This window comes from Balaenoptera physalus, assembly GCF_965194825.1.
Source record: "Balaenoptera physalus genome assembly, chromosome: 18".
Lineage (NCBI taxonomy): Eukaryota > Metazoa > Chordata > Mammalia > Artiodactyla > Balaenopteridae > Balaenoptera > Balaenoptera physalus.
In genome coordinates, this window is record NC_138899.1 from 50905312 (window position 1) to 50918815 (window position 13504).

At 34.4% G+C, this 13504-nt stretch overlaps 1 long non-coding RNA gene and 1 pseudogene across 2 annotated transcripts in view; both read left to right on the forward strand.

Annotated features, from left to right (window-relative positions):
• The window catches only part of LOC309647960, a 675074-nt gene that overhangs the window by 95175 nt on the left and 566395 nt on the right, over positions 1-13504 (forward strand). The gene's annotated exons all lie outside the window — the stretch shown is intronic.
• On the forward strand, positions 10161-11418 carry LOC309647940 (Fanconi anemia core complex-associated protein 24 pseudogene; annotated as a pseudogene). Its single transcript has one exon. The product of its transcript is annotated as a Fanconi anemia core complex-associated protein 24 pseudogene (transcript).

Consider the following 13504-nt stretch of genomic DNA (forward strand, 5'->3'; position numbering starts at 1 on the left):
ATTATTTGATTTCCTCTTCTATTTCTTCATTGATCTCTTGGTTATGTAGTAACATATTGTTTAGCCTCCATGTGTTTGTGTTTTTTACGTTTTTTTCCCTATAATTGATTTCTAATCTCATAACGTATGGGGCAGAAAAGATGCTTGATATGATTTCAATTTTCTTAAATGTACTGAGGGTTGATATGTGACCCAAGATGTGATCTATCCTGGAGAATGTTCCATGCACCCTTGAGAAGAAAGTGTAATCTGCTGTTTTTGGATGGAATGTTTTATAATTATCTATTAAATCGATCTGGTATATTGTGTCATTTAAAGCTTGTGTTCCCTTATTAATTTTCTGTTTGGATGATCTGTCCATTGGTGTAAGTGAGTGGTTAAAGTCCCTCACTATTATTGTGTTACTGTCCATTTCCTCTTTTATAGCTGTTAGCAGTTGCCTTATGTATTGAGGTGCTCCTATGTTGGTTGCATATATATTTATAATTGTTATATTTTCCTGTTGGGTTGATCCATTTATTATTATGTAGTGTCCTTCCTTTTCTCTTGTAATGTTCTTTATTTTGAAGTCTATTTTATCTGATATGAGTATTGCTACTCCAGCTTTCTTTTGATTTCCGTTTGCATGGAATATCTTTTTCCATTCCCTCACTTTCAGTCTGTTTTTGTCCCTTGGTCTGAAGTGGGTCTCTTGTAGAGAGAATATAGATGAGTCTTGTTTTTGTATCCATTCAGCAAGCCTGTGTCTTTTGGTTGGAGCATTTAATCCATTTATGTTTAAGGTAATTATCGATATGTGTTCCTATGACCATTTTCTTAATTTTGGGGTGTTCGTTTTTGTAGGTCCTTTTCTTCTCTTGTGTTTCCCACTTAGAGAAGTTCCTTTAGCATTTGTTGTAGAGCTGGTTTGGTGGTGCTGAATTCTTTTAGCTTTTGCTTGTCTGTAAAGCTTTTGATTTCTCCATCGAATATGAGTGAGATCTTTGCCGGGTAGAGTAGTCTTTGTTGTAGGTTCTTCCCTTTTATCACTTTAAATATGTCATGCCATTCCCTTCTGGCTTGTAGAGTTTCTGCTGAGAAATCAGTTGTTAACCTTATGGGAGTTCCCTTGTACGTTATTTGTCATTTTTCCCTTGTTGCTTTCAATAATTTTTGTTTGTCTATAATTTTTGTCAATTTGATTACTATGTGTCTTGGCGTGTTTCTCCTTGGATTTATCCTGTATGGGACTCTCTGCACTTCCTGGACTTGGGTAGCTTTTTCATTTCCCATGTTAGGTAAGTTTTTGACTATAATCTCTTCACATATTTTCTTAGGTCCTTTCTGTCTCTCTTCTCCTTCTGGGACCCCTATAATGTTAATGTTGTTGTATTTAATGTTGTCCCAGAGGTCTCTTCAGCTGTCTTCATTTCTTTTCATTCTTTTTTCTTTATTCTATATCGCAGCAGTGAATTCCACCATTCTGTCTTCCAGGTCGCTTATCCATTCTTCTGCCTCAGTTATTCTGTTATTGATTCCTTCTAGTGTATTTTTCATTTCAGTTATTGTATTGTTCATCTCTGTTTGTTCTTTAATTCTTCTAGGTGTTTGTTAAACATTTCTTGCATCTACTTGATCTTTGCCTCCATTCTTTTTCTGAGTTCCTGGATCATCTTCACTATCATTATTCTGAATTCTTTTTCTGGAAGGTTGCCTATCTGCACTTCACTTAGTTGTTTTTCTGGGGTTTTATCTTGTTCCTTATTGTGGTACATAGCCCTCTGCATTTTCATCTTGTCTATCTTTCTGTGAATGTGGTTTTTGTTCCACAGGCTGCAGGACTGTAGTTCTTCTTGCTTCTGCTTTCTTCCCTCTGGTGGATGAGGCTATCTAAAAGGCTTTTATAAGTTTCCTGATGGGAGGGACTGGTGGTGGGAAGGTAAAGTGGGGTATTGCTCCCGTGGGCAGAGCTCAGTAAAATTTTAATATGCTTGTCTGCTGATTGGTGAGGCTGGGTCCCCTCCCTCTTCATTGTTTGGCCTGAGGTGACCCAACACTGGAGCCTACCTGGGCTCTTTGGTGGGGCTAATGTCGGACTCTGGGATGGTTCACATCAAAGAGGACTTCCCAGATCTTCTGCTGCCAGTGTTCTTGTCCTCAGGGTGAGACACAGACACCCCCCCACCTCTGCAGGAAACCTCCAACACTAGCAGGTAAGTCTGGTTCAGTCTCTTATGCGGTCACTACTCCATCCCCTGGGTCCCTATGTGCACACTACTTTGTGTGTGCCATCCAAGAGTGGAGTCTCTGTTTCCCCCAGTCCTGTCAATGTCCTGCAATCTAATCCCACTAACCTTCAAATTCTGATTCTCTAGGAATTCCTCCTCCCGTTGCCGGACCCCCAGGTTGGGAAGCCTGACGTGGGGCTCAGGACCTTCACTCCAGTGGGTGGACTTCTGTGGTATAAGTGTTCTCCAGTTTGTGAGTCACCCAGCCAGCAGTTATGGAATTTGATTTTATTGTGATAGCATCCCTCCTACTGTCTCATTGTGGCTTTTCCTTTGTCTTTGGATGTGGGGTATCTTTTTTGGTGAGTTCCAATGTTTTCCTGTCATTGATTGTTCTGCAGTTAGTTGTGATTCTGGTGCTCTCGCAAGAGGGAGTCGGTTGTCTGATGATAATTCTTTTCTACATGATATTTATAAATCATATTTTGTTAAATGTTGAACTGACTGATTAATGAGTCTACAAAGGAGAATTTAAGAGTTTGTGTTGTATTATTTCCACCTAATTTGCCATTGTTCCTAAACCAGTACCTATTCACCATAATGTGTTGTAGAAATGGTATTATGTACAGTTTCTTTCCTTCCACAAATACTTATATTGCCCAATTCTGTAACTGACACTAACAGAGTTCCTGATCATACCATACTCATGCGGAAACTATTTCCTCAGATGGAAAAAATGTAACTGTTTATTCTTAAAATTCCAGTTTAAATGTTTTCTCTTCTTTGAGAGTTTTTCTGATTTGTCCAGCAGGATGAATGATTCTCCCTACTTCATTTTCTTAGATATTTTGTCTAAGACTGTATCATATGCATCACATTACCTGAACAGTAAGTATAACTGTTGTCTACAGTTGATAGTAAGTTTCTTGATGTCAGGAACATTTTCTGAACCATCTTTATGTCTGCAAAGTCCAGGATATATTCTGGGCAATAGATTAGCATATAGCAAATATTTTTATATTTTTTGTAGGTAGATACAAGTAATATTTACTCATTAAAATGCAATTCTCTTAGAAAATACATTTTTAGAATTGAAGATCGTTATAAAAGGTATATCAAAATCTATAGTTTCTTCTTCCAGAATGTCTCTCAGTTAATCAAACCAAAGAATAATATCTGTTCTGATCTTTGCTCTCTTTCAAATGAGTTGCCATAACAATATGAATCATGATGCCATGGCAGAGGCTAAATGTAGATGACAATTCAGTTTAATTTACTGAGACCATTTCTTATGTTTCTTCACCATTTTGCATACTGGCAGAATTGACTATGGTACATTCAGCAAAGATTAGTTGACTCCTGGAGGTGAATATCCTCAGATAATAGACCCACAGTAATAATACACTTGACAGTACTTGTCAATTCGTGGATTTCAAAGTGTCACCATTTTACTCATTGCCAGAACAAGAATTGATTCTGGAGAAAACTGTTTCATAGATAAAAATCTGTCATCTATTACAATTCACGTCACATTGTCATATTTTGCATGCTATTCTCCTTGTCCTATATTCAGTCTTCTTCCATTCCACCAGATGGGACTTTTCTCATTATTGCTGTCTATCACAAGCAAAATCTACAATAAAGTATTTTAGCACTATACTAAAATGTTTTAGCATATTGTATTTCATTGCTGATTTTAGCTGTAATAGAATTCTACCAAATGAATAAATCATTAATGTTAGAATTTCAGGTATCAACAAGAAAGTAATGAAGGGCTTTAGTAGTGGTCTTAAATTTACAGCACATACACAAGCACTAATTCTACTTATAAATTTAAGAATTAACTGAGTTACATTTTCTGTTAATTTTATTTTATGAAAACATACACAAAAATCTCTATTATCTATCATCTGTCTATCTATATATCTATCTCACAACAACTGAATTGGATTCAATCACTTTCAGTGTACATACAGATGAAAAAAACAAACTGGTCATCTTATAAAGTATGTCTATTCTGTATTCTATACTTGTGAAGTATAATAAAATCTTTAAAAACTCTAATTTCTGGGAACTTCTGTGAATGGGACTATTTAGTTTTCTTATAAAATATATGAGATAATTTAGTGGTCCAGGGATCAAGTGTTTTTGGAAGTTATTCTCTCACTAGAGGTATTAGCAAATACATTCTTCAGGAATATGTTAAAATTAAGTATCTTTTAGGTTTTTGGTTGTTTCACTGCATTTTGAAAGAGAGACTATCAATGACTAATGTTTAGAAACACTGAGTTAAATTTCCTTTTCATATTAATTTTAGGAATGTAAGATCCTTGCAGATTAATTCTTTTGTTTAGAATTTTGAATACTAATTTGAGACTTTTTGAAGTAAAGTAACCATAAGAATATTGGTTGCCTAAAAATAAGAGAACAAGTCATGGGATGAATTTTCATTAAGCAACATAGTAAAAGTTTCCTCAACTGAATAAAGTTGAAGAAGTCAATAGCAGAGAATATTATCACTACTGCTACTACTACTATGATTACTAGTCCTGTATTTTGATTAAAGTGAAGAAAGATACTTACAGTTTACTTCTTGAATTCTGACATCACCATTGCAAACTTTGTGACTTTTTTCTCTAATGTTGTTAACTCAAATTTTTTTTAGCAATTTAGTATTATTTTGGTAAAACCTTGGACCACCCATACTACTACCTTTTCTCTCTAACTTGGGAGAGAAGGATTGACTATATGGAAGAGGTATATTACCTATATAGAATAGGTATTAAATAATATCATCAGGGTTATACATTAGAGATATTCAATAATGAATGTACCTTTTCCCTAGTTTTCAATAGTGGTGAAGGTATAGAAAAAAAAGAAAAAACTTGCATCAACTTTGCATCAAAATTTCAAAATTAAAGGAAATTTTTTTCTCCATTGATAATAAAAAGAAGTCAGTCTAAAAGAATAATAGATTTATAATTAAGAAAACTTGGACTGAAAAACCAATTCTAATACTTACGGCAGGAGGACCTCAAAAAGGAAGTTTTATTTGCCTAATTCTTGAACTTCTCACATGTAAAAAGAAAATAATACTCGTCTTGAAAGATTGGTCTGAGGTAAAAATGAAGAAATATAAGAAAAGTGCTTAGTGCAGTGCCTGGGAAAGGGTGGTTTTTAAATGAAGATTAATAACCACATCGTTGACAGAGCCTACTATATTTTGCCTAAGATTCTTAAAACAATAATACATAACAAAAGAGGGAATGAAACCAAAACAATTAAGCAAACAGAGAAAGGTAACCAGTGGTCAAGAAATTGTGACAAACTTCTCAAAAACAGAAACTGTACGAAGTGTTGATGGATGAAATGGCACTGAGCCTAGAAAGTGAGCCCTCTGTTACCAGGAAGGGGCTGGTCAGCCAAGTGGAATACTGGAAAGTTTGGATTTGAAAACAGCAGATGAGGCTGAAGACAGTAGTGGTAGTAGAGATGAAAATGGGAATTCCTTAGTCTACATGCACAAAAGGTAAAAAATTCTCCACTTTTCTTCACAGCATTGGCTATCAGAATTGCTTGGAGCCAGTTCTTGTCTAGGAGGAGAAAACAAGTAGATATTTCTTCTTTAGAGATTGAATAAGTTGGGTTTAATTAGGTCAGTTAGTTTTGGTATTGGCAATTTAGTTAAGCCCTCCTCATTTTGGCATTGAGGATTTTCTCCAGATAGAACTAGATCCTGTTCACTATCCTTAAAATGTAGTGTTGCAGAAAATAAGACCTTCTCATCACAGGAAGGAAAGATCCTGACCACACAAAAATACAAGTTTTATTTTAAACAGTAATAAAACTAGATCTCCTCCAAAAATTGTTTTATGGTCATCAGAGGATAAGGCTTTTGACACTTAGAAAAGAAAACTTAATGTTACTCAGCAATAACATGGTCAAAAGAGCAAACTTCAAAGAAGTTACTTGAAAGGGATGCTGATAACACAGTTGAAAGGGGTCACGTGGATCGTACAGTACAATGTTAAGAATCTATCATTTTGTTCATGTTTTATTTTTTTCTTTCCATTTACAGTAATGCTGTCTTATTATAAGGTGATAATTTTTCATCACCTTGCTTCCTTTTTTATTGTGTAATCCATATATTTATATCTAAGTGTTCTGTATGCTATCCATTTCAGATACTGAAATTGTTAGTTATCACTGAGGAGACATGTAAGCAAGAGGAATATATTGAAAAATTAGATGAAATGATGTTGCAGCTGTAGAAATTAGAATAATAGTTTTCCTTTCCATGCTATAATTCCTAAAGTTATTTCTTCTGGGTCACCATAGGGTTCTTCAAAGTTTTTCCACAGTCCACTCTGGATGCTGTAGGATAACCATTTCCCTTCTAGATTAAAGTTATCATCAAACCATAAAAAACTAGTTTCCTCAATCTGCATTTTTTAAGTGTAGCTCGGAAACATTAATATTCTATTTTTAATTCTGCCATATACAAGGTCACTTTCAAGATGTTTTTAAATAAAGTTTCAACCAGTGTACAAAGTACTCAATGTTACTTCAAAAGATTTTAAAAAGCATGTATAAATTAAATTTTTCTTTCATACATGCAATTGTCTAGAAATACCATAAACCTTCCTTAGTACTATATAATTCTTCACATTCCAGCAAAATTTTAAAAATACGTAGTAAGTAAATATTTATGTGAGACATTTCAATACTAACTGTATGCTTGTAAGATATAAATTATAAAGATAAATCAATTATTCAATTATTTATTCTAGCCATAGTTATAACACAGTAATTCCAACAGGATTAATTTTCACTCAAATTACAAGTAAATAAAATACCAAGTGTGTAGAGATCCCTTAACATGAAATGTTAATACTGTGCTTTTTTAATCTTCTTATATTTAATTGTCCAAGGTTTTAGAGATATATGCTAACATTTCATTGAGACTATTACTGGGTTAGATTTCTGACAGGTATGCTGACCAGATTCTTGTTGATATTCCCTGGTGTGTGCTTATATTCTTTTGTAGCTATGTTAATGATTCTGTGACTCAAAAATATGAGTAATTATTTACCTACTTTTCCAGTTTCAAGCTATAGCCAGTACTCAATTCTTCCATCTTTACATAGAAATCTGTTGCTCTCCTGGAAACTGAACACTTGATTGGAGTTTGAATTCTTAAGATGCTTGTATACATTGTTCATTATAACTCTAGATCATTTGCACTTAATAAGCATTTTGCACTTAACTTGCATTTTTTGATATCCTTCCTATCATGCTACTTTAGTTGATATTTTAAATTATAACATTACAAATACTGTATGATATCACTTATATGTGGAATCTAGAAAATAAAACTAACTAGTAAATATAACAAAAAAGAAATAGACTCACAGATACAGAGAACAAATGAGTGGTTACCAGTGGGGAGAGAGAAGGGGGAGGGGCAAAATAGGATTAGGGGGTTAAAAGGTACAAAATATTATGTATAAAATAAATAAACTACAAGGATATTTCATACAACACAGACACTATAGCCAATATTTTAACTATAAATGGAAAATAACCTTTAAAAATTGTGAATCACTATGTTGTACACTTGAAACATATAATATTGCACATCAACTATACCTCAGAAAAAAATAGCTAATTGAATTCTAGATATCTGACTTGGTTTTGCCATACCTTTAATCAAAAAAATGTATTTTAATCAAAGTATAAAATACTTACTAGTTTCTGTATTTTTCACCATTAAAGCAAATGTATCAAAAATACCAACATCATTTAATAGCATGGCTCAAAATTACTTTATTTGATGTCATGTGTCTCCTTGTAAAATACTTTATATTTACATTATATTAAATTTTTATTTTGGGGTATCAAGGATTTAATGTATTGTAATCTACAGACATTATCTTCTTTTCCATGCTCAAATTAACAAACTTTGGCTGTAAGAGTCCTTTTAGATTGGCTTCTGTGTCTTTTTGACAAAATTCCATTAATCTTCGAAAGCATCCTTGTGTATGGAATAACAAGATCTTCCAGCCTTAATTTGAACCTCTGTGCTGCAGACATAGAATTAACCATTCTTCCTTGAAAGTTTAGTGGAAAAATAACACTAGTAATCACAATCTGATCACTCATTTAGATTGTCTTTATGTTCAGCCATCTACAGTAACATTACCCCTAAAACCTTCCCATGTACAGATCTAAAAAGAATGTGTCCATGCTATCCAATTAAATTTTAATTGTATAGTAATATAGTTTCTACTTTAATCTTTTGAGTCAATGACTATAGCTCTTTTCCCCTCTTTAATGAAATATTATACCACTAACAAAAAAAGCATAATTACTTATTTAACAAGTGAAAATATGATAAAATGTTACTAAAACAACAGTAAAATATTAAAACAACAAAAGAAAGTCACTAAATTAAGTTCAAGATTTTTCTTGGTAGCCATTTTATTTTTTGCATCTCCCTATAAATATGCAAGAAAATTATTTAAATTAGAATTAATAATAATTCCTTACTGTGACTTGCTATATATATGCTTAAGTAATGGCTATGTTAGCTCACTTTTTGAATTTACCTTCAATTTGAACACACTGACACTGTAATGTTTAACAGTTCTGTTTTTTAAAAGCAAAGAAATGCAGCAACAGAAAAATAAAGAAGCTTATATGAGTTTTGTTTTAGATGATGAAAAATGGGTTATCCATTCTCCAAAATTTATGTGAAATTTTTATTTTGCCAACAAATGGTGAATTTTTATAATCCATTGCATAATTATAGGTAAAGGAATCATACTCAGAAGTGCTGGCTAGACAGACAATTTCTGCCTCAATATTATAAATTTCAAATTATATCAAAAGCCACACATTATCACATATACAATTACAATTTAATTTTTCTAAATCTTGCTCTAATATTAAAACTTTAAAATGTATCTTTTGAGTTCTGGGCTCTTATTTTAACTTAACCCTTTAAGCTTAATTAACTTGGATTTGCAGTGTATAAACACAACTACTTCTCCCAGTTGACATTATCTTGAGCCAATGCCAATTATAGACTACTCATTCTCCAAATAAGATCAAGAAGGTAACTAGCATCATAGAATTTCACATAATTGGCAAAGAATAATACTTGTAAATAAAACCTCCTGAAGTTTTGTTTGAAAACCAGTTTAACTCACAGGTCAACAGTATAATGTATTTTTAATTATGGACGGCTTTAGAGTAGAAATCCAGTTTCTCAAATGTCCATGGATAAATGTTGTATTCCTACCAAGTTGATATACAGATTCCCCAAAGCAAGTAGGAATGATAGAAAAAAATATAAGAATATTTTTTAAAAATAGGATTAGACTAATAATATCTGGAATAGAGTGGCACATGTTACACCGCTAACATAATTTTTCAAATTATTTGGGTTTTATTATGGATACATTTAAAAAGACCAATATTTTAACAATTATAATACACTTCAACTCCATGATATGTTTTGATTAACATACTTCACTTTATAATAATTTATATCACATAAAACGTTAGTTATTATGTTTTAGTGTACAGATCCAAGTTCTTAAAATGTATAAAAATATTCTATGTCTCTCAATTTCCACTTCTTTATTCTGTACAGATATCATCAATGCCAAAAAAAAAAATCAAAATTACTGTTATGTTATTAATTAAGTAAAAACTTAAATTTTCTAATTTATTTAAATCGTGCATTTGAATTACATTTTGAAATCTAAAAGAATATAATACAAATCCCTAAATTCTGAACAAATATTTTGATAAGCAATGATATTTATGTTTTTTTTTTTACGAAAAAAATGCAGTGACATGTTTAATCTCCATATTTCCAGAACCAGATTTTGCTTTTGTTTTGTCATTGTTGTTGTTGGATAAGATTTAAATATGCTTCTATTGGGAAGTGGAGCGCCGCAGGTAATGTCGCGGGAGACCCAGAACTGGGCCCTGGCCGGCTCGGCCCCCGCCCTGGACTGGATGGAGGAGTCACGGCGCGGGAGTGTCAGGGGCCAGATCCAGGCCGCCGATGGAAGGGAACACCCCTGATGGCACAGGCCCCATGCACGTGCCGTTTGGGCACATTGTGGCCAATGAGAAATGGCGCGGGTCGCAGCTGGCACAGGGAATGCAAGGAAAAATTAAACTCGTTTTTGAGGATGGCCTGACACCGGTAGATTTTTACTTGTCTAGCAGATCCTGCATTCTTTATGTCACCGAAGCTGATTTGGTGGCAGGAAATGGCTACAGAAAGAGACTTGTTCGGGTTAGAAATTCCAGTAAACTTCAAGGGATTGTAGTAGTTGAAAAAACGCAGATGAGTGAACAGTACTTTGCAGCTGTACAGAAATTTACTGTGCTGGATCTTGGGATGGTGTTGCTTCCAGTGGCCAGCCAGACGGAAGCGTCCTGTCTCATTATCCAGTTGGTTCAAGAGCAAACCAAAGAGCCCAGTAAGAACCCTTTTCTCAGGAAGAAACGGGCTCTGATCTCTGAGCCAGCCCTCCTTCGAACTGTGCAACAGATCCCAGGAGTCGGGAAAGTTAAAGCTCCTCTCCTGCTTCAGAGGTTTCCAAGTATCCAGCAACTAAGTAATGCTTCCATCCAAGAACTGGAGCCGGTGGTTGGACAATCAGTGGCCCAGCACATTCATGCATTCTTCACCCAGTCCAGGTGATGGCTCTTCCCACGGCATCTCCTTTACACCACGAACCACAGGATCTTGTTTTCTTTCACATTAAGAAACAATATTTCCTCTCACAGAAACTAGGGAAGGATGAAATGAGGCCTGAATGGCACCTGCCAGTTGTCCTGCCCTGCTTTCTGGGCTCAGGCATTTACTTCAGTTAGTGTGCCCCAGATGGCACTGCCTGCATCCTGCTAGCATGAAGAGGGCTGGTGGACACCTTCCTAAGGGAGTCGGTTTAAACAGGGACTCTCTCAAGATTCAGCAAAAAGCCAGCTTGGGCAGATTTTAATGTGTGACGTTGACCTGTATGTATCATGGAAGGTGGTGGATGTAACCATCTAAAGGAAACAAACCTACAATGAATGAAGCACTGTGTACCATAAGCCCCTTGTTCCTTCTGGCAGAGCCACAGTTCTTCAGGTCTGGTCTTAATACACCTGTGCTTTGAGGGTGGCTGCCAGTGTAAACAAACAATTGTACTGCCTTTTTTCTTCCTTCTTTTCTCCCTCCATCCCTCCCTTCCGGGTAGCTGCACAGTTTGTTTGTAATCACTGAGCATGACTTCTGAACACAGAAAGCCTGGAGTCCAGAGTTCCCATTTTAAAATAAAAAGCCAATGTGTGCGAGGGAGAAAAAAAAATAAATAAATATGCTTCTATTGAAGTCACATCAGTAGTAGTGATAGAATAAGAACTTCCAAAAATCTGTTTCTCAATAAAAGCTATGAGAACACTGGGGGAAAAAAAAATAAAAATTAACTTTTTCAGAGTTTTTGAAATTTACCAAAGGCTTGCCCAAATCTGCAGTGCTTATTCAATAAAAACTACTGAATCTTGGTTAAAGACATTGAGATTTGTGACATTTTGACTTGCCCTATTCCCATTCCTCTCTCCCCAGCTCCACAGAAGTCTCAAAAACCAAGAGCTCCACAATTACAGTGATACCCTGTAAAGAGCAGATGGATTTGAAACACAAAATCCCCATTGCCAGAAAATTCTCATCGTTTGACCTGTTTGGCTGTTCCCTGGAAACTCTCACTCCTAAAGGTTGTATTTTTTAACCTGACTCTGATATTGTTCTGTGTAAATAGTCTTTATTTCTGGGCATTTGTAAAAAACAGTTAACATCAATTGCTTACATTGTAGCTGGCTGAGGCAATAATAGTTTGGGCAAATAAGAATCTGATCAAAACACTTTAAAAAAGCTGGAAAATGAAATACCCTTGAGAGCTTTTAAAAGCTTTCAGAAATTCATGGGCATATAAAAAGTGACCCACATATGTACAACTGGGCACATACCCAGGAAAGACCTGAAAAGGCCCTAAAATCTCTCTTCCAGAAGATAATGAAGCTCTGTGCAAGAGAGAAGTTGAAGCTAAGGTAGAGTTGTAGACTGCCAGCCTTAGGATTGAATGTATGACCCAACATGCACAAGGAGCCCCTTGGCAAATGCTGGGGACTTATTAGTTCAAGATTTTTAAGGGAATCCCTGTCTAATCATTAGTTGACCACTGAGCTAATCAAGCAGAGACATTGGCCAAACATGACAAAGACTGCTGACTTCACAAATTTATTTTAGGAAAGACACCACAAAATCAAACAACAACAACACACTCTGGGGAGTGGGAGAAACTGATTATTAAAATTATCACATTATATTATTTAAAGTAATAAAATTTCAACAAAAATCTACATGACATGCAAGGAAAGAAGAAAGTATAGCCCATATGCAGAAGGAAGGAAAAGAATGAATAGAAAACATCCCTGAGAAATTCAAGATTATTGGACTTACTAAACATAGCTTTTCAATCAGCTATTTTAAATATTTTCAAAGAAGTAACCAAAACCAAGTCTAAATAATGAAGATGCCTCACAAAATAAAAAATATCAACAAAGAGAGAGAAATTATAAAAAATAACCAAATGCAAATTCTGGAGTAGGAAAATACTAAAACTGAAAAAATAATATTCACTGGAGGGCCTTGAGAGCAAATATGCTTGGCAGAAGAATCAGCAAACTTGAAAAAAGGTTAATTGGAATTATTGAGTTTGTAACAGGAATAAAAGAAAAGAAAAAAAAATGAAGAGTCTCAGAGAGTGTGGCACACCATCAAGTGTACCAACATATTTGTAATAGGAGCCTCAGAAGGAGAGAAGAAAAAAATGTCAGAAAAATATTTGAAAACATAATGGCTGATGAATTCGAGATTGGGATTGACATATATACACTAATATGTATAAAATGGATAACTAATAAGAAACTGATGTATAAAAAATTAATTAAATAAAATTCAAAAATTCAAAAAAATAATAATAACAATGGCTGAAAACTTGCCAAATTTGATGTAAAACAATCTATACAGACAGTAAGTTCAAGAAGCTAAACTAAGATAAGCTCAGAGATCCATATCTAGTCACCTTATAATCAAACTAAAATGACAAAGACAAAGAGAATCTTGAAAGCAGCAACAGAAAAGTGACTCATCACATACAAAGTATCTTTAATAAGATTAACAGTAAGTTTCTTATCAGAACCCATAGAACCTAGAAGGTAGTGGAATT